The 22,369-nt window shown below is 39.5% G+C and overlaps 1 protein-coding gene across 2 annotated transcripts in view; it reads left to right on the top strand.

Moving 5' to 3' along the window:
- The first annotated feature begins 470 nt into the window (after window positions 1-470).
- Window positions 471-22,369, top strand: part of SOCS6 (suppressor of cytokine signaling 6) — a 31,938-nt gene continuing 10,039 nt past the window's right edge. Inside the window, exon 1 of one of the 2 annotated variants that reach the window (XM_063130512.1) lies at window positions 471-544. The gene's annotated coding sequence lies outside the window, so the exon portion shown is untranslated. Of the gene's footprint in view, window positions 545-4,617; window positions 4,731-22,369 lie in introns of those variants that run through there. The other variant, XM_063130511.1, reaches the window with a different exon arrangement.

Below are 22,369 nucleotides of genomic sequence, written 5' to 3'. Positions count from 1 at the left end.
AGAGGGGAAAAGGCGAGAAACAAAAGGGGGCGGAGAAGGGGGCAAATGTCTGCAGGGAGCAGGAGGGCGGAAAGTGAGAGGGGGGCGGGAGAGGCAACGAGGGGCTTCCTCGTGCATGGGTGTGGGGAGGGGGGGTGTCAGTCAGCCACTCAGCCAGTGGACAGCGAATAGGCAGAAGAAGAAGAAGCAGAAGAGGCCGAGGGAGAACAAGCGCCGACTCGGGCTCCAGCGTCCCCTCAGCCGCGCTGCTGCAGGCGTGTGCGAAGCTTTCTTGTATGTGGGCTGGCGGCGGGAGCGGCCTCGCTGCCCCCCTCGCGCCCCTGCGAAGACGGGGGGTGAAGAAGAAGGAGGCGGAGGAAACTGCAACGCCAGGAGCAGGGAGGAGGAGGAGGAGGAGGAGGAAGCGGCGGCGGAGGCGACCGACGAGAAGGGAGCCTGGCGGAGGCGGAGCCGGCGCTCTAGCCCGGCCGGCCTGGACTCCGCGCAGCACGGCCGCCGCCGCCGCCACCACCACCACCGGCAGCAGCAGCAGCAGCAGCTCACGGTGAGTCCGTAGACGTTGCCAGCCCCGGCCCTTTCCCCTTCTTCGGAGTCTTTCCACCCAGGCCCGCGTGCGTTGTGGAGAGAGGGAATCCAGGCCTCCATGGATCTTAGGGAGCCAGGCCCGGAGTAGGGAAAGCTGCGGCCTCCAGTGAGGAAATCTTCCTGCCTGGCCTGGCTCTGCCCGACTTTGGTCAGCCTCGCGCTCCCTCGCTCTCTTCTTTTGTTTCATCTGGGGCTTGCATTTGCACGGCCGGGGCCCGTGGAGGGAGAGAAAGGGAGACGGAGCTGCGTTCCGGCCTGCACAGGCAGCACGAGAGCCCAGCAAGGGGACTCTGCCCGCAGTTTGATCTCCGTCCCAGCGTAGCGGGTGGCAGCTCAGACAACCTCCGCCTCACTAACAAATGACCCCAGCCAGGAACGGGGAGATGTCTGCTCAAGGGCCACTCCGTTCCAACTGGATCCTCAGTCACCAAAAGCGATAAATGGATCGGTTTCCCCATTACAGTTCAGGGGCATCTAGAAGAGTTGGACTCATAAACTTCCTCACAGTGCTACGCCCCCCTTCCAAACAGTGTTTGTTTGTTTGTGTTCCCTCAACCCCCCCCCACTCCCCAAATCTTCCCTTCCTCCACCCTTTCCCGTTTGAGATCCTCAAGAATAAGGCTAAAATGCCATGTTGTTTTAGCTGCTTCTATGTAGTTTTTAGAAACTGCTTTCAGAAGCTGGGAGAAGAGGGGAAATACTGAAATTGACAATGAAGAGATCTGAGGAACTCTCACACATCAAAGCTATAGCCCCATACTAACCTCTTTTCTTGTTTCCCACATTATAAACAATGAAAAGTCTAGACAATTGATGCTGTTTTGAGGTAGGCCTCTTACTTTCACAACCAAATTGAGTTCAGTGATTTTTTCCCAATGTAAACACTCATTAACAGAGCACAGCACTCTCAGTCACCTCCATCTTGAAAAGTGGTTCTGACTTACTAAGTAGACAGTGGCTTGTCAGGCTGGTCCCAAAGAGTAGTAGGTTCCAAGTAGGTCCATTGGACAAACTTCAGTTTTTATAGGCATATGCAAGTTTTCCAGTTATGCAAAACTGTTTACACAGAAAGTGATCTGGTATTTTTTAAGACCTTCTTTGTATTTAAACCTTTACTAAACTTATTTTTTTCCATACTGTTTGCTTTATTTTCCATCCTAGTATCCAGGGACCATCCATAATATTTGTTCTGTATCAAGGTTCCTAGTTTGTCAGAACTTTGTCAGTAGAGGGAAGGACCATTGATTAAAATAGGGCAAAATGTGACAAGCGATGTAAAATGTGTTTTTAAAATATAACTTTTTATGCATGGTCCTTTGTACCATAAATGTTTATTTCATTTTCTAAAGTAGTACTGTGATTCTTCTTGTTCTAATTCTAAGTGCATTGTACACAAGTAAGTGTACTATACTAACAATCAAAAATAGCAGAGCTAATAGAGAATATTTTTGTACTGAATATTTTTTTTTAAAAAAAAACTTTAATGCAAAAATGTACACCAAGATGTTCTGCAAAGTATGTCATTTGCCAAAGAACAACAACAAAAATCCATTCTCAATAACTGAGTAATCAGTTATGGGTCTTAAACAAAGGTCCAGGGTACTTCATTCTTTGCCCTACCTCTCCTTACTGAGCACAATGGACCAATTTATCAGTAGGGTGGAGGACATCTGTTTAAGATTCTGTGCTTTCAGTGTGGCCTTTGAAGGAGTTTCATTTAGGGATACTGACAGTCTGGTTCTCTGGATACTGGTCTCCTGACACAGATGCTGCTTATTCTGAGCTTTGATCCCCTTAGCAGAGAAAGAGTCTACAGGGATCTATAAGGTCTTTTTCAGACATCTTAAAAAACACACACACAGACACAGACACACACAGGCCCTTTCTACACCTAAGGGTTATCCCAGGAAAATGGAGGGATCATCTCTGCCTGCTCCCGGGATCCCCTGTGTGGCATTTGGATACACAGGAACGATCCAGGGATGATCCTGGGGAAAGAAGGCAGGTGTAGAAATGGCCACACAGAGAGAGAGAGGGAGAGGGATTGTATTCTTGGTGTTATAGCTGCACAAGCAAAGATTCGTTCTACTAGAGCAATATCCATTGTGGGTACAGTGCAAGTGGGAGGGTATCATTGTTGCAAGATGGGTTGCCTCTTTGCCTTGTGGTGGTGGTGGTTTAAATGAGTGCTAGAAAGAATGGGTGTACAGCCTAAAACTAAATATTAGTAAAAAATAAAGGTTCAAGAAATGGTAGAAGAATTTTCTGCAAGGAAGAAATTGTGTTAGTTGGTGTTCACCAGATCTCTCTTCCCCCCCCCCCCCCCCCCCCCCGGCATAGTAGCAAGGGCCTGATCTCACTAAAAGAAAGAAAAATCTTAAAATGTTTCAAAGTGACATGAAGGGAGTTTGTTACTTGCCACCAGGGATGTAATAAGCGCCTATTATGTTGCATAAGCAAAATACAAATGGCACTCTAGAAAGCGCTGAAAGAGTTGGGAGCGAATCACATTTTTTCCAGTGACAATATTACAATTTTGATTTGCTGCAAAAACTAGGTAATAACTGTGTTTATTGTTTAGGTGAATAATTATCTTAAAGGATGCTTGACTATACTTGGACTTGCTTCCCATATATTTCTATTGCCATCTTGTACTTTACCCCATTCCTGTACAAGCAATGTAGCCCCCCCTTTAGAATTAATTTCATTCTTCTATGCTTGCACTTCCTATATACAGTAAAATAATAATAATAATAATAATAATAATAATAATAATAATACTCTTGTCTGTATATAACTTGCTTCACTGCATTATAACCCAGTGTGCTATATCAATTACTTTCTCTTCTTTATACAGTCAACTTTCATAATTATCCATCCCCCAACTTAGCTTATTTTATATTGCTCTTCGTTAACTTAATATATTTTTTACTTCCCCCAACTGCAAATTTAGAGATAGAAAGCAGCTAACATTCTGACAAACTGAACATAAGGAGAAAAGGTACTGGAATATACTAATTAGTTATCCTTTTGAGGGGGGCACAATTTTATATATACAGATAATTAGATGTATTTGATTTCATGTTTAGTATATGGGCAGTATTCAAAGCTGTCCTTGCACTCACAAGAATGATTGGCAGTGCAAAAGGGCACTAGCACTTCCTAGACTAGCTGGAAACTAGACAAAAGTAGCATTTCTGGAACCAGACAAGACAGCAGAGCTCTTGACAAAATGGAGACCCGCTGACCTATCCTGTTTCAGAAACAGTAATTTCAGCTAGTTTCCGGGGTTGCTCTAAGAAGTGTTAGCTTCCTGTTGTGCTAGCAGTTGTTCTCACTATTACAGCCTAATGAGAACTGGTGGACTGCCAGCTTTGGATACCACCCCATGTTTTAATTAATCCTAGACAAGTTTAACATGAGACTGCTTATTGGTAAATTAGGGATTTTAGACTTAAATTTTTTCTCTTCACTATTGAACTCAAGATTCAATGTATAGTATTTAAAAGTTGGGAGTCTGATCATATGCACGTTTAGGTAGAAGAAAGTCCTCTTTGGTTCAGAGGGACTTCTTACTATGTATGCATAGGATTGCAGCTTCGGCTGCAATATGTGTGCTATTAACAGCACAATTCTGCATTCATACCTGGGCATAATCCCCATTGAACATAGTATGACATCTGTGTATATATACATACAATTTTCCTGTAAAATACACTAATAGGACTAACATCTTCAACTTAATGGCAGTATAAAGAACTAATACAGCGTCCGTAAAACTTAGCCAAAACACTTAATTGAAATAATAATCAGTATATGGCACTTCAGATAAGTTGTGTGCCTGGAAGTACACATAAGAGGCAGCATTAGAAGACATTAATTTTTTGTTCACCAAGCACTCCAATTGAAGTACATAATGCATTACATTTACAATAGCATCAAGCAATAAAGATACCTTAAAGGAAAATGCAACTGATGTCATGTAAGTGACTTCAGGTGACAAGTTACATGTGCCTCTTTTTAACAGATGATATGAAGCTATCAAAAGAAGTCCCGTTGAGTTCTTGAAATGGAATATTCGTTAATCATGTTTGAATAAGGCAGTGATGTCATTCACAAAATGTATGCTTCTGATCTTCCAGCTGGTAAGCACTATGATGTTGGGCAGGTTTATTTCTTTCATGTAGGAAGAGAAACATGCTGTTGAAAGTATTTCATGGATAAAAAATTGGGTGAGAAAAGATGCAGGCTGTTTTAATGTTGTAGAATCTTGATAAGGAATTAAATTTGACAGCAAGTATAGTTTTGAATTGAGCAAAAGCAGGAAGGCCAGGCCAGCCACATTAGATCCAGCTACTGACTTGTTCCTGTGTAAGCTGGGACAGAAGCAAAGATCTCAGTTACTTTCCTTTCTCTTGTAAACAGCAAAAGAGGTTTTGATGGAGCTTCTGCTACTTTTCAAAGGAAGGTGTTAAAGTGTCTTTTGCTTGTATATTGCAATAAGCACCTAACGCTGCAATAGGATTGCACTATCAGGTGTGTAGTGGCAGGGAGGTCTGCCAAAACATCTCTTACTGTACCCTGGGAAAAGGGATCTGGGGTCTCCCAAGTGGTACCTGTTGATACCAATATGCCCCACCCCTCATCCCTCACAGATACCTGTCTTGATGCCTTCTAGGTTTCCTGCCATTTCAGATTTGTTATTTCTTTTTGTAAGAGACTTTAAAACTTTAGAAATACTTTTCATTTAACTGGGAAGCTGGCATGCTGCAAAGTTAAGTGCTGCCTTACAGTGCCATCTTTATTTGCGTTTAGAAGAGAGAAGAGAATAATAATAATAATAATAATAATAATAATAATAATAATAATAATAATTTCTTACCCGTCTCTCCATTTTGATCGAGGCAGGGCACAACAATAAGCGATAAAATAGATAAAACTGAATTAAAACATAATATACATTTTTAAAAACATCCTAAAAAACATCCTAACAATTCTAAGAACATCATATATATATATGGTTTATTTTATTTATTTATTTATTACATTTATATCCCGCCTTTTTTCCTCCAAGGAACCCAAGGCGGTGTACATAATCCTCCTCCTCTCCATATTATCTTCACAACAACAACCCTGTGAGGTAGGTTGAGCTGAGAGTACGTGACTGGCCCAAAGTCATCCAGTGGTTTTCCATGGCCGAATGGGGATTAGAACCCAGATCTCCTGACTCCCAGTCCAACACCTGAGCCACTACACCACACTGGTTCTGTGGTTTGGAACTCACCTCTGCTTAGTCTCACCAGTTTGCTTTCTGGAAAATGAGTGTTTTGTGACTGGCTTTTTCCACTATGGCAAGCATTTTATGAATGGGCGAGCCCTCCCCCATGGCAAGCATTATGTGACAGCACTCAATACACTCAAAATTCCATATGTGCCCACGGACCTAAAAGGTTGGGGACCCATTAAAGAGTCTTATGAGAGGGTTGGGTTATACATTACTTCATGCCTCATTATTTTACTTTTTAATAGTTGATTATACAACTCATTGTATTAATACGAAAGATGATATAAAGTTCTACCTGTGTTGTTTGATCTGTGATGGCTTATTAGTCACCATGATGCTGCAGGTATCAGGTAAAGACATACATGTGCAAACTGGCCTTGTGTCTTAGCTTTATAGAATAAAAATCAAAGTCTGCTGTAGTAATCTTTTGGTTGCTTTGATTCTATAATCAATGGAAACTACAGGGCTCGAAATAACAGATAATTTGAACTCCAGGATAGTGTGTTTATATTCCTGTTAATCTAACAGGTTAAAGAGAAAATAATGCATATACATTATTGTTGAATAATGCATGGGGATATTTAATGCTTCCTTCGTAAAATATATGCAAGTCTACAGAATATTTATTAATATTATAAAATGTTTATATGTATAAAATGAAGAGTAGTGGTGTTTCCATTGTTTACTTATAAATGCCATGTACTATAATTGTAAAAAGCTGAAATTTAGTAGGGGTTTTGCTTTGACATAATTTTAAGATTTTTTTTTTAATGATAGGAAAATCATGCATATTGTGTAAGACACGGATAAGAAATCTAAAGTGATTGTGGTTTCTGATGGGGGCTTACAGAACAGCCAGTTTGGACGTCTGGACTAGGCTGTGGGGGAAGGGATACAACAGAGAAAGAGAAATTAAAAAAAGTGAAAGCAGGCAATAAGAGGAAGTTGGTAAGAGGAAGTTGGGCCTGATGTATAAAAAATGGAGGATCACATTAAAATATGAAATTAGTTATTGTTGATTATAGACCTGTAGCTAAATAATTCACTTGCTATTTGGAATCAACATGGGAAATTTATTCTTCACCTTTCTAGGATGTAGTGGATTTCAAGTCACAATAAAGCTCTGCAGTGTAAATACTATTGGCTGGAAAGTCAGCCACTCATTTGTTAAACCAACCAACCAAATCTCCTCCATAAAACCCACCTATGTATTCCTTAAGCTGCCTACAGATGCAATCCTAGGCACATTTACTTGGGAATTTGCACCAGTGAACTGGGCAGGACATCTCCAGATCAATATATAAAGCATAAATCTGCATGTATATTAGAGCACATTCCCAGATTGCAATCCTAAACAAATCTACCTGGGAGTAAATCCAGTTGAATTCTGTGGAGATTGCTTCTGAGTAGACTGGTATAGAATTGCACTGCAAATTTGGTGTAGTTGCTTCTTAGCACACTTTAACCACTTTTTGTACTCATAATTATGTTATAATTCTCTCATATATACATACCTATCATCTTTAGATTATCTAATGGTCTGGATAGGTATGTATAACCAAATGAGGCATGACAGAGGGAGGTTCTTGATAGGTTGCTACTGGAGAGGGGTGGTGGTTCCCCAGTTGTGGTATGCTCTCCCCAGGCACCCATGTTGTGGTCTTTTCAGCACCAGGTAAATACTTTAAAAAAATCCCTTGCATTTTAATCTTCAGAACTTTTAGTGCTTTTATATCTTCTGCATTAATGTTTTGCTGCTGGTGGTTTCATTCATTTTAATTCACATTGGCCCTATTCACATGAAACGCTAAACCACCATGGTGGCCTAGTGTGTCATGTTGGGAGATAAAAACTTGAGAATGATGGCTACTTCACCATCTGGGCTAACCATCCCCTGCAGTGGGGTTCAGCGGCCCTGAGGTGGCTTACTATGTTGCTTGTCGGGTTCCCTGCAGTTAAAAGTGTCTGTTCTGTGTGAAAATGCAGTGACCATAGAATCGGCTGCCTAGAGTGTCTGTCCGCCACTTCCAATAATGCTCTAGGCATCTTGGCTGTACTCTATGGTCACCCTCACATAGCAAAGGATGGAATGGCTGGCATATGCGTTTTCCTGGTACAAATGCCGCTGGGATAAGCGGTGGGAGGCTTCCCTATAACATGGGGAAGAGTTAGTAAACCACAGCTTGCTGCATTTTCTGGGTCCAATTTAAAGTATTGGCATTGGTCTTTAAAGCCCTAGAAAGTTCTATCTGGTTTTAATGGTTTATTTGTTTATTTACAATATTTATATACTGCTCCATATTTAAAATAGGTTAAAACTTATTGTTATTACCCTGTTTCCCCAAAAATAAGACAGTGTCTTATATTAATTTTTGCTCCCAAAGATGTGCTAGGTCTTATTTTCAGGGGATGTCTTATTTTTCCATGAAGAAGAATACGGTACACATTTATTGTTGAACAAAAAAAAAAGGTATTATTTTCGGGGGGATGCCTTATATTACAGCGAGAGGCAAAACTGGAAGTAGGTCTTATTTTCGGGGGATGTCTTACTTTCGGGGAAACGGTATTATTCTTTTATTATGTTTATGGTTTTGTTGCATGCAGAGCGGGTACACCTAAAAGGTGGCTTATAAATCTCTCAAACAAATGAATAAAATAAAATAAAACTGTCGTGTTGTGGAATGTTTTACAAATATGCAGCTAGGATTTGTGTTCAGGGAACCTTCCTGCCTTTGAATTGTGTTTAGGATGGCAACCTTAGAAATCAGTCTGTTTCGGGTTATTGCTAAACGATGGTGAGACTCTTATAGGAAAGGATGAGTACAAAGTCAGAACTGGTAGGGCAGCCTTATAAATAATCCCAGACAAGTTACTAGCCTGCAAATATTTTTACTAGCCTGTTAAGAGGCCACTAGCACCCTCTTTCAGCCAGCATGGAAAAGCGGGTTTCTAGCTTTCTACCAAACAGATTGGTGGAGGAAGGATGGAACTGAGGGATAGGTATCCCTGAACCAGAGTGGTGTAGTGGCTAAAGTGTTGGACTGGGAGTCAGGAGATTCGGGTTCTAGTCCCCACTCGGCCATGGAAACCCACTGGGTGACTTTGGGCCAGTCACAGACTCTCAGCCCAACCTACCTCACAGGGTTGTTGTGAGGATAAAATGGAGCAGAGGAGGAGGATTATGTACGCTGCCTTGGGTTCCTTGGAGGAAAAAAGGCGGGATAAAAATGCAACGAAATAAATAAAATAATAAAATAAATTTATGGCCACTGCAGAAATAAAGTGGACTGGTGGAGGAACGACAGGGAGATTCCTCCTCCACCAGCCTGCTCAGTCATCTGCATGGAATTCCTTGTTGCCTATGGCTGCCAGGCAAGTTGTAAACACAAGGCTAGTTTAGTAACCACCCACTGACTCATCCCCATCAGAAGGTGGTTTTTCCTGCATCATCTGCAGCCTCCTAGGGTAGCTCCACATACATTAATCTAGCCTCAAGGTTATGTAGGTATTAAATATTCAGTTAGGGCCTGTCTAGTGAATAAGTATGATTCAGATGGTTGAAGAGACAAAGCTTGGTGCTGTAAATTGATTTTGGTATAGGATGCAATTGTATGACATTCCAGTGGAATTGATTGAGTATACACACAGATGCAGGCGATTTTTGTTTTTGGTTTTTTGGCTTGCATTAGATAGCAGTTACGGCCAAAAAATCCTGTTCCACAGCCAATTGTCTCAGCTGCATTGTCAGTCTTACAGATCTTTGCAAGCATTTATGGTAGCAAAACCTCATTAGTACATTACTAAATCAAAATGGATTCTCCCCCTCTAATATTTGTTAGCTGAAGACAGCAAAATATAAAAATATGACATTGCAACCTTTGTTCTCTTTTGGAGGGGTGATTAACTATTCAAGCAATTGTGCTGACCACTGTATTCACATTGCTTGCACTGTATTTTTTTCTGTACTGAAAAAAGCAAAAGAAAAAGTAGTTGCAAGATTTTGTTTGCACAGCTCTGAGGCCTTAGCTAGACCGAGGGATTATCCCAGGCAAATGGAGGGGTCATCCCTGCCTGCTCCCGGGATCCCCTGTGTGTCATTTGGATGCACAGGGATGATCCCGGGACAATCCCGGGATACAGGCCTGGTCTAGCCATGGCCTCAGACTCACTCAGCAGCGCTGTCCACACAGTGCAACTCAGAGCATAATCCTAAGAGGTTGCCGCTATATAGACAGAGCAGTCTGAGATTGGGGCAAGAGGCACAGTGGAGGCAAAAATGCCTCGTTCCTTCTGTCAGCTGTTTGTCTTTGACCCCATCCAGCTTGCTAGCTTATCATGGGGCCTGGCTGGGAATGGAAAGCCTTGTGGATCCTTATGGACCCATGGCCTCTCCATTGCCTGTCCTCCCTGCCCACCGGCATTTCCCCTTCTTAGGTCCTTTCTACAGCTAAGGATTATCCCACGAAAATGGAGGACTTGTCCCTGCCTGCTCCTGGGATCTCCTGTGTGTGATTTGCACGCACAGGGATAATCCCGGGAGTATCCTGGAGAAAAAGGCAGGTGTAGAAACGGCCTTACTCTCCGTGACCCTGGCAGAGCATCCCAGAAACCATTGGATTGCTCTGTAAGCTGTTCACTCTGGAAAATTAATTTTGCAGAGATTTGTATTTGCAGCAACACAAAACTTGTTATGCAAGTTGCTTAGTTAATGCAAATATTTAGGTTTACAGCAGTGCACCAGTCAGTTGTTGGATTAACTCTTTTTTGGACTAAGCCTTTTGTACAGCTTCTGTGAACCTAAATTTACTAATTCCATCTGTTTACATCTGCAAGTATTTATAGGATTGATGACTCAGAAATAAGTTTCACTGAATTCAATGGGGCTTGTTCCCTAATACGTGTTCTCAATATTATAGTTACTTAGGAAAAATAAGCACTTCTGTGTTCCTACACAACAGATTTATATAGATGTGAGCAAAACTCATTGATTATACTTTGTTATATCATGTAGATTGGTTCAGTTGTCTTCAAGGTTTTTCCAGAGCAAATGGAGCCATTTTTAAAATTAATTGCTGTTAACTATTTTAAACATCTTACATAGCAGCGGTATGCCAGGAGCTGTACAGAACAGACTTATAGTCTAGGGAATGCTGTATAAGGAGAAAAGACAAAGAGACAATATAATGAAGAAGGGTGGTTATGTTGCTCTGGAAATCAGCTTTGTGAATGGAACTGAGGTGGCAAAATCCCCTTAGAAAATAAGTTCTAGTAATTTTTAGCCAGTAGGTAGAAAACAACCTTAAAGTTAATGCATTGGAAGCAAATACTCTTTTGTTAGAATTTTATGTAGTCAGATTCATTATAAGCTATGTAATTCCTAAATAAGAACTGATTTTGTAAGTCACTATTTTGTTTTTAAGGATAGGATGAGGCTTCTATTATGTGAGTTTTTTAAATTTTGTATTATAAGTCATGCATGGGGTACTTTCAAGACTTTAGAACAGGGTGGGAAACATGGGGCCATCCAGATGGTGCTGGTCTACAATTCCCATCATCCCTAACCAGCATAGCCAATATTGAGGGACAATGGGAATTGCAGTCCAAGAACATTTGGAGGGCACACATACTCCATCCTTGCTTTTGGAAGTAAGAATAGTTACTGATTGAATCCTAGGGTTTTTGAAGAAAAACTGAATTCCATTTTGGAAGCTCTTTGGGTGTATCCAGATCCACTGTATCCTAGGATATGTCCTTGGTACAGTAAGATCAGTCTAGTGTTATTTATTAGGACTCTGGTCCTATCTTTACCCCCAGAAAGGGGCAATTGCCTCTCCCACAGTGTTCTTCATGATGTCTGGACAGATTTCCCAGGAGAAAACTTGTTCATACTTATGTAAGTATTCCTTCATATAAAAGCAAAGTTAGCTCTCTTGGGATTGAAATCATCCTATGTAATATTTTAAAAGCAGATTCACCTGCCTCAACCCCTTTGAACAGATTGATCTGCTGACTGAGTTTTGTTTTTGTTTTTTTAACTCACTTGAATATAGATGTAGCTCCTATATGAGCACTATAATTATTTTATAATAGTTACTGCACTATTGGTATATCCTTAGTTCTGACAATAGGCTTCACATTGCCAACCACCACAATGTTTTCTAAACAACGTTTTCATGATCAAAACTGCCCATGTACCAGGAAATAACATCAAATGGTCAAGTAAGGCTGCAGTCCCATGCATACTTACCTGGGAATAAGTCCCATTGATCTCAGTGGGATTTACTTCTGAGTAGATATGCATAGGATTGCACTGTAATGAAATTTAACAATTATTAATGTTAAATTCTGCCAACTGGGATAATGATTTTTATTGCAAAGTAGCTACTGCATCCTTTGAAAATAGACAAGTATACAGAGTTCTATTAGCATAGTTATTTAGATATATACGTGGAATCTTTTCCCCAGTTTTATATACAGTATCCTATATAGGGTTTTTGATTTTAGCATATTGTCATCGGAAGCATATTGTATTAAACTGGGAATAAGAATTGATACAACTGCTTCTCCAAACAATTCACAAGTATTTAAAACATATTTTCAGGTTAATGGTGGTTTGTAGCACAACAATGTTGATGTTCTGAGGCATTTTTAAAAAAAGATTTATTTCACTTTGTATGAGATGTATTGTCATTGCAAATATTAGTGTGACATATTTTGCTAATTGTTAAGTACCACTTATGACATTCTTATCTCTTTTAACAGTTCTTAAAATAAATTGTTGGGATATCTTCACATTGTAACACTTAAGGACCAGAGGCCTTTGTGCTTCAAGTTTAATTGCAATTCTTAGGAAGATGATGATGATATTACCTCAAGTTTGCAATGGTGACATTGTTATCTTGTAGAAGTGCTTGAATTTATTTAACATAGACCTTCCATCTTTTCTTCCCTGGAATAAAAACAGTGTCTTTAAAATTTGCATGAATAGGAATAATTCAATTGCTCTCCATCACCATAAGCTATAAAAGGTTGTACTTACTGAATTACTACCATTTGCTAAAATGTAGCTTCTATCCTGGATTATTATAGATGAGTTTCTTGTGGTTTGTGTTTATTATATTAGTGCCACTGAAAAAGCAACAAATTCTTATAGAAGGTCTAGGTAAATGTTTGCACATTAAAAACATAATCCTATGCATGTTTAGACAGAAAAAAACTTCTGTAACTTCCAGAATTCACCCACCAGCATTGCTGTTTGGGGAATGCTGGGAGTTGTATGACTTTTCTCTCTCTAAACTTGCATAGGATTGCACCCTAAGATATTTTTTCAAATATACCCTTGATAATTATTTCTTAACCAATGTATGCAGTTTATGAGAACTATCTAACAATTGCAAAACAGATGTGTCATTGTTTACTCACTACATGCACAGCAGTCCACAGCCTAATCTCATAATGTCAGAATAGTAATTTGAAACTCCGTTTTAGAACTTTGTAGGAACCTGTAATTAAAAATACAAATAACAGGCTTTGTTGCTAGGTAGCAAATTCAATATCACTCATACACATGCACTTTTTCCCCTGAGATATGGTAGCTGACCATGTCCTTCAACTGACTTGATTTTGATTTGAAATATGAAAGATTCCAGTATATTTGTTCCATATTTGCGAGAATATCCAGGAGTATTCATAACTATATAAGAAGAGCCATGCTGGATCAGACCAAGGGCATATCTATCCCAGTGTTCACACAGTGGCAAACCAGGTATCCATGGGAAGCCCACAAGCAGGGCATGAGGACAAGCAGGGCATGAGGACAACAGCACCCTCCCTCTTTCATGTTCCCAGCAACTGCTCTAAAAATACATCTGCCACTGATACTGAACAGAACACCATGGTTTATTTAAGACATGGTGAGCTGTAGCACATGCTGGTGTAGGTGTGTGCCCATTTATTCAGACTGTGGGTTGTTGTGTTCTGTAGGTTGTTGTGCTTTTTACATTGTATTTTGTATTTGTGTTTTTAGATTGTTGGTTGTTTTATTATGCTCTTCATGGCTTTAATTTTTGTGAACCACCCAGAGAGCTTCAGCTATTGGGTGGTATAAAAATGTAATAAATAAATAAAAATAAATAAATAAATTCTGCTAGAGCGTGGGTTCCACTAGGGTTAAACAACCCTTGCATTACCCAACAACTGGCCATGCTTATGCAGGAGTTGTTTAACTGTTGTATAACACACAGTTCCCTGGTTCAAATCACACAAGCTGCAGCCCACAACTTGAATATTCATGCACCATAGCTCACCATAGCTTAAACAAGCCATAGTGATTTTGTTTGTGCGAAATGGGTCAAAATATAGCCATCTTGACTAGCAGCCATTTATAGCCTTATCCTTCATGAATTTGTGCAGTCTTCCTTTAAAGCCATTTTACTCTCGGATTCCCCCTTCTATGTTTTTTCTGATTCTCCCTTCCCCCTGCAGTCCCCAGTGCTACCTCCCAGTACCATGCTCTTTCAGAAAGCTGGAGGAAGGCTCTACTGGATTCAGTTTCCCCTTCGAGTGGAAAGGGCAAATCTGGATCCAACCTATAATCTTCAAAATGGAGATTCACCTTTTGACGAGCAATCCGTTTACATAAGTGATTTTAAAATATTTGTGTTAAGCTGGTTAAACCTGACTTTATACCATTTGATACCATTTGCTTTGTTTCGGCTTTTAACCTCTTAAACCCTTTCAATGTGCCAATTGCTAATTAGTTTAAAAGAAGATAACATGACATTTCTATAATTAGATATAGATAGTGTAGTACTTTACTGATATAATTGACCATATGTTACCTGTATAGATTCTATACTGAGACCTGAAGTATATATTATAGACAAGGTCTATTAGCACACCCTCCCTAGGAGGCAAAAGCAACTTAGAAAAGATTTGGAGCAGGAAAATGATGAGCCTGTGGAGCCTGTATTTAAAAAACAAACAAACACAACCTGGGCTAACATTAGGAATCTTAACAGGTTCTGTACAATTTAGTTTCTATAACCTTTATTCTAGCACAAGAATAAATTGTTTTATATTCGGCTGTCATTTCATGTACAGTTGTTTTACTATTTAATGATGCAAAATGTTTTCATACATGAGAAATTTTTGTTGTCTTACTGTCACTTTTATGCCTGTTTGCAAAAGTGAATCTTGCAGCTGGTTTTATAAAAGGTGCTAAGAATTGCTAGTTGTGCTGACGTAGCATGCTGTTGATAGGCAGCTTTTCCTCTTCAACCTAGATGTTTCGGAAGTTTGATTTGTGCGTATGTGTCAGTATGTCAACTTAGTATATACCAGCTTAGGCTTATATACCAACTATGATCCTATCTGGACAGAGAAAGGCTAGCTACAGTTATCTACGCTCTAGTAACATCTTGAAAACAGTCTGAAAACTTCAGCTGGTACAAAATAGGGCAGCAAAATTGTTAATGAGGACAGGCCAATATGATCATACTATGCAGGGCTTCATGATCTGCACTGGCTTCCAGTACATTTCCAGGCCAAATTCGAAGTGCTGGTATTAACTTACAGTATCCTAAAAAGCTTGGACCAGGTTGCCTAAGGGATCATCTCCTTCCTTTCTGAACCTTAAGATCATGCTCAGGGCCCTTTCTCCGAGTGTTCCCACTGAATGAAGTGATTTGGGTGGGTACTTTTCAGTGGTGGCAACCCAGTTGTGGAACGAGGCCCCTGGCACCTTCATTGTGGTTTTCAGTTCCAAGTGAAGACCTCATTATTTACCCAAGTTTTTTAGCCATTCAGTTTTAAAAATTGTGTTAGTGTAGTTTTAGATCTACTGCTGCCTTTTTATCTTGGTTACTACTTCGGTTTCATGTTACATTTTACTATATTACTGAATTTTGAAGCTTTGTCTTGTAAATAGCCCAAAGAGTGTCAGCTAATCGGTGGTATAGAAACGTAATAAATAAATAAAAATAACTATGTTAAGTTGGACACTGAGATATTTGAAGGGAGAATGCGAAGATTTCATACCTCCTTAAGAGATAAGATGGCAAAGGATTACATTTTTTATATTTTATGGCCTTTCATTATTTCTTTTCTGTTAACTTCTAATTGTTTTATTAAGTTTGTATTTAACTTTTCTTTCAAGGGTCTCAGGGCTTACCCGTTTTATCATTACAAGAACCTTATAAAGTGGATTTGGATGAGATATTGTGACTTGTTTAAGGTCACTTGCCATTAAGTGAACTTCATGATTGAGTGACATTTGAACCTAGGTCTCTTCAATCCAAGTCACTTTAGCCAGTCTGTTTTAATTTAGGATATAAAGCCATAACCAATGTCAAAAATATAGGTAGATAAATAAGATTAAGCGAGATAAGAGTCTTTAGGGCATAAATTGTATCTTTATTTGAAAATTGTGCTGTGAAAATCCAGATCAGGCCTGAAAAGTATCCATCTTAATAGGACTTAATGATCCCTATATATCATTCAAACCATTACATGGGTTCTTATCTAGAGTTAGCATAAATCAGGGGTGGAGAGCAGGTAGATGTCTAGATGAGTTGCAGTAGATCAGCAAGGATTACTGATTCCAACTATTTAACTAACAGCAACAAAATCACACACACACACACACACACACACACACACACAAAGTCATACTGCTTAAATAAATAAAGCTTTTGGTAACTAGGAGACGTTTTGTGTGTGTAAGAACTGACAAACCATAGTTTGTTGTTGTGAAGATGAGCCTGGAAAAGCTTCAGACCCATGCATTTCCTCTTCTCTGTGTGAGAAAAGGAGACCGAAATCTTTTTGCTGTTGAACTAAACCACAGTTGCCTATTAAATCTGAGCTTAGGAAAATGTAATTTGTTCTAACTGTAGTTAGGTAAAACAAACCAGGATGAAATTGTGGCTCCTGTTGCATGTGCAGAAGGTGTGAGAGTAGTTGATTGTCGGGTGAGGGGGAATTGTGAAGCCCAAAATAGTATTCATTGACTGGCTTATTTGACCATAATAGATATTGTCAAGCTTTGATGTGCAAAAAATTGGTCAACTACTTAGTTAGCACAATTGCTTTTAAAAATTATTCTAAAAATGGCAGCTATTGCTTTGTTTTATATTTATTTTGTAAGTGTAGACTGATGCTGGTATTCTACATTAAATGCTTAAAAGTAGACTGTTCAGTGAACCATTTGCAGTTATGGAAAGTACCTAACATCCTGTATTCAGATGGATCAGGAACAAGCAGTAGATGAATTCTTCAACCATCATGGTGTTATGGAATATTTGTGGTCAAACAATAGCTGGCCAGTCGACAATAAATGGTCATTTGACCAGTTTGCCAATCTTAAACAGCATATTCAGTATTAAAAATGAAAAGAATAGCAGATAAGAAGAACTAAAAAGCATTGGCAAATAAAACAGTCTTTACCAGTTACTGAAAAGACTCGCCACCAGGTAAATTTCTATGAAGAAAGCATTCTAGAGCTGGGGTGCAACAACCTAAAAGTCTGATGGGGAGACCTGGAGAAGGGCCTCTGAAGAAGATCGTAATAGTCAGGTGGGTTAATGTTGTAGAATACAATAATTAAAAGTCTGGAAAGAGATTCTAATATAAAGAGAAACTTAACTTAATTTAGAATACAAAATGGATGCTTCCAATCTCTTTTTTGCTATACCAAAGGGGAAGGAGAGAGCTATGAGTCCAATCCTTGTTGCTGCTTGGAATGCCGATTAGCATGAAATATTAAAACATGGTTTAGTGATACATCCAAACTGGGCCATTCTCTCTATGATCATACTTCATTTTGATGATATGGAATTATGATCTAAAGCATAATGTTTAGGACAGCTCCTAAAACTTTCCTGAAATTTTGCAGTTGATGCATTTGTCCATAATTATCACATTTAAGGCCTTAGCTAGACTAGGCTATATCCCGGGGCGAACCCTGGGATCATCCCTCTGCATCCAGATGACGCACAGGGGATCCCGGGATCAGGGAGGGATCATCCCTCCCTTGCCCCAGGATATAGCCCTCCCCTTTGGGCCCACTTTTTCCGCGGTCTCGGGCTGAGCCCAAGACTGCGGAACGTCTGGCCTGTTTCCACAGCTTGACCCTACTCCACATGATTACTCACGCAGAGCCAGGAGCCGCTCACAGAAGCCATTGGGGTTAGGGTGGGGGGAGCGAGGAAACCAAATTAAATTTTAAAAAAGACTTACCTTTAGCTGTGTCCTCTTTAAAAAAAAAAAAAAAGTGGGCGCGACAACCCTCTTCCTGAGGTCGTTGTGCCTTACGTGTGAACGGGGCAGAGATCTCGTGTTAATCACAACGCGAGATCTCCCCTCCTCTGCCCCGGACTTTCAGGTAGGTCTAGCTAAGGCCTAAGTTAACCAGGAAAACACTAATGAATTTCATTATAAGGAATCATTTAGGTGATAATACTTCTTAACGGCTAGATAGTTATTTTGAATTGAATACAAATACAGAATTTTCTTCTAGGTATATTTTAGTTGTTTACTATGGAAGGTCAGTGAGACCTTAATGTTATTCCCAAGGTTAAATACTAAGTCAGTGGCTGATCATTGCGAGGCCAGAGCTAAATCCAATTAAAATAAGTGAGAGTCTTTTCATTGAAATCAGTGGCTTTTGATCAGAACTGTAATTGATTAAATGACATTGTTTATCTTTGAGCAGGCAATCTGGTACTTTACAGCATTGACCAGGTTATTCTGCAGATAGACACTTGCTAATGTATTCAAGGACCTAATTCAGAGTACTTGGGCATGACTCCTTTTAGAGCCATTAAGGAAGTATGATGAGCTGTATGCAAGTACTCCATGTTAAGCCGTTTGTGGATCACACTAAATGCTGTACTAATCAATTTGGTAATAATTTTTGAATCTTTTCCGTTATATAAATTGGCTGGCCAGATGTAAAGGCTAATATCCAAAGGGACAATGGTAGATCTCAACACTAATCTTTATAAGCTTATAGATAAGGTATGGAAAGAAGAAGTTCTGATGGGATAATTCAGTGACCTTTACACACTTTTGAAGTTCCTCTTATTGTCCCACAAGTGATGGAAATCTGCTTAGTGTGATACAGTAGAAACGTTGAATTCTAAATCTATTTAGTAGTTTCATTTTCATAAGAACATAAGAAGTGCCATGCGGGATCAGACCACGGGCCCATCTAGTCCAACACTCTGTTCGCACAGTGGCCCACCAGCCATCAGCCAGGGATGAACAAGCAGGACATGGTGCAATAGCACCCTCCCACCCATGTTCCCCAGCAACTGGTGCACACAGGCTTATTGCCTCGAATACTGGACATAGCACACAACCATCAGGGCTAGTAGCCATTGATAGCCTTTGCCTTCAGGAATTTATCCAACCCCCTTTTAAAGCCTTCCAGATTGGTGGCCATCACTACATCTTGTGGTAGTGAGTTCCGTAATTTAACTATGTGCTGTGTGAAGAAGTCCTTCCTTTTATTTGTCCTGGATCTCCCACCAATCAGTTTCATGGCATGACCCCGGGTTCTAGTATTTTGAAAGAGGGAGAAAAATGTCTCCCTATCCACATTCTCCATACCATGCATAATTTTGTACACCTGTATCATGTCTCCCCTTAGCCTCCTTTTTTCCAGACTAAACGATCCCAGTTGATGTAACCTTCCCTTGTAGGGGAGATGCTCCAGCCCCTTAATCATTTTAGTTGCCCTTTTCTTCACCTTTTCCAGTTCTATAATATCCTTTTTTAGGTGTGGTGACCAGAACTGTATACAGTATTCTAAGTGTGGTTGCAGCATAGATTTGTATAAGGGCAGTACGATACTGGCCGTTTTATTCTCAATTCCTTTTCTTATAATGCCTAACATGGAGTTTGCCTTCTTTACAGAGGCTCCACACTGGGTGGACATTTTCATTGAGCTGTCCACCACAACCCCAAGATCTCTTTCTTGTTCAGTTGCCGCCAGCTCAGATCCCATTAGGTTATACTTGAAGCTGAGTTTTTTTGTCCCAACATGCATCACCTTTCACTTGCTTACATTGAACCACATCTGCCATTTGGATGCCCACTCTCCCAGCTTGGAGAGTTCCCTTTGGAGCTCTTCATAATCCCTTCATGTTTTAACAACTTTAAATAATTTGGTGTTGTCAGCAAACTTGGCCACTTCACTGCTCACTCCTAATTACATATCGTTTATGAACAAGGATCCTGTGGTATGGGTTCTCTCAATAGGTCCAATATAGGAATGTTGGAGAAATCAACAACGGAAACAGATGAGTTCAAATTTCTATCAGTCCCACAGTTTCTTTAGTGAACTGACTTTTCCTGAGTTGTGGACTTGCAGACTGTCTTTTAACTTTCTGGAATTTTACACAAATTAAGTCATATAAAAATACATAAAATAAAAAAGCACTGGCCCAAAATGTACATTTCCCCCTTAGGCTAAAACATGAGAATGCACATTTGAGGGAGGAGATTTCTGCATTTTCACAGGTGTAAATTTGCAGAAATGTGAATTTGTGCAAATTTTGGAAATTGAAAAAAAAAATTCTGTCAATGAGCGGACAGCAGAACGAAAGGTATCTGACAATCCACAAAATGCAGACAGAATGGATTTTACAAAATCCATGCATTCTTAGTCCAATTACTTTCTAGTGAGTGAAGAGTAACAGGCTGCAGTTTACAATATCTTGAGGAGAGGGTAAAATCTACACAAAGTAACTGGGCTCATCCAGGGTTATTCTGGAGTATACACTTTTCTTTATGCCACTGTCTCTCTGCTCTTAATTGTGGACATTTTGATAATCAGCAAAAGCTACTTTTTCCTTTCATCTATTATTATTATTATTATTATTATTATTATTATTATTATTATTATTTTAAAGCTTTATTGAAACTACATAAGAATGTCTTATTATTCTGAAGAGTTAGTATTTTAAAGCCTAAGTTAACCACAGTAGTATGTGCATTTATTAAGATAAAAAAAACAGCAGAGGGGTAGCTTTGTTAGACTGTTGTAACAAAAGCAAGAGTCTTAAAGATCAACAAATACATTATGATTTGTACACTACAGCTTAGTCGTTCAAACAAAAATAGTTTTGCCAGAAACTGCAACTTAAAATAAAATGCACAGATTCAGGTTTTTCTTTCGCAAAGTATATTTGTTTCAATAATATAGTTAGGCATTTTTAAAATTTACTTTTATGAAAAAAGTATTTACTTTTATTTACTTTTCTTTGATTAAAACTTGCTCCACAGGAGGCCATTATTGGGGACTCTCCAGAGCAGTTTTATTAGGAGCTGTCATATGGACAGCTAAGCAATAAATGTGTTAATCTGAAATCCATCAAAGATAGTTGCTTGGAGTTCTAGGCATGCTGGAAATCAGAAAGGTTTAAGCCAAAGCCCATGAGAAGGCTTGTTCCAAGGATATAATTAAGATCTGGGCAAAAATGCATTAGGAACAATCCTAGGAAGTTATCTGTTCATCGTACAGAATCCTCTCGTTAATGCTCTGGAATATTAATGCTTAGTCTTAATGAACAGTTAGTTAGAAAATTAGACCCAAGTTAAGTAAATGGGTATCTTATGTGGCTGCAATAATTCATTTATTTTAGCTCAAGATATTTCATTAAACTACTGAGTGCCAGGTATTTAATTACAGTGATATGTATTACAGTAAGTCTTAGGTCATAATAATACTAAAAGACCCAAGTCATGAAAAATAGTTACCTAGACACCCACAGGAATGCTGCTATTTAGATTTGCTTGGTATAGCAGTTCTAAAGTGGTGTTCCTTCTCCCAGTGACAGGGTAGGTCTTGTCAGCCATTACTGCATGGTGAAATTTGGCAATAGGCTCCCTTTCCACATGCAGAACAACTTGGGCAAATTATGTGACTTTGGATGCGTACATCTATGTAGTCATCTATTATTATCTTACTTGGTACATTTTTGCTTAATTTCCCCCCCAGTTGCTGGACATTTCAGTACTACAGTTTGTTGTTCTATAAACCTCTGATGAAAACTGGTGTGCACAATGTGGGTTTTAAGCTTTCTGGTTGATGGTAAAAGTGAAGATAGTTCATACAGACTTCATTTTGGGCTTTTCTATAGACTCCAAAGCTGAATCTATGGTGAGCTCACTCAGCACAAATTTACTCAGTTAGTAGCACCAAAGGCACAGGTAGAGCTACATGGCTTTTGCGTGTTCTGTCAGTCATATTGCATATTACAGTCCTACAACTCCTAGCATTCCCCAGCCAACACTGTAAGACTTTTTTCTGTGTAAACATACATAGGATTGCACTTTTAGTTACTCAAAAATTGCTTGCTTGGTGTATCACTATTATTTTTCCTGTTCACTTGAGGTAAGGAACTGAGACAAAGCCTATACTTCCTTGTGTAGCCACATAAGGAATGATTTTTGGTTTTGGTGCAATTTCCCCCCCTGTTTCAATCTCTGTAATCT

This window comes from Elgaria multicarinata, chromosome 7, assembly GCF_023053635.1.
Source record: "Elgaria multicarinata webbii isolate HBS135686 ecotype San Diego chromosome 7, rElgMul1.1.pri, whole genome shotgun sequence".
Lineage (NCBI taxonomy): Eukaryota > Metazoa > Chordata > Lepidosauria > Squamata > Anguidae > Elgaria > Elgaria multicarinata.
Note: the sequence above shows the minus strand (reverse complement) of the source record. Positions and strands in the feature narration are given on the sequence as shown.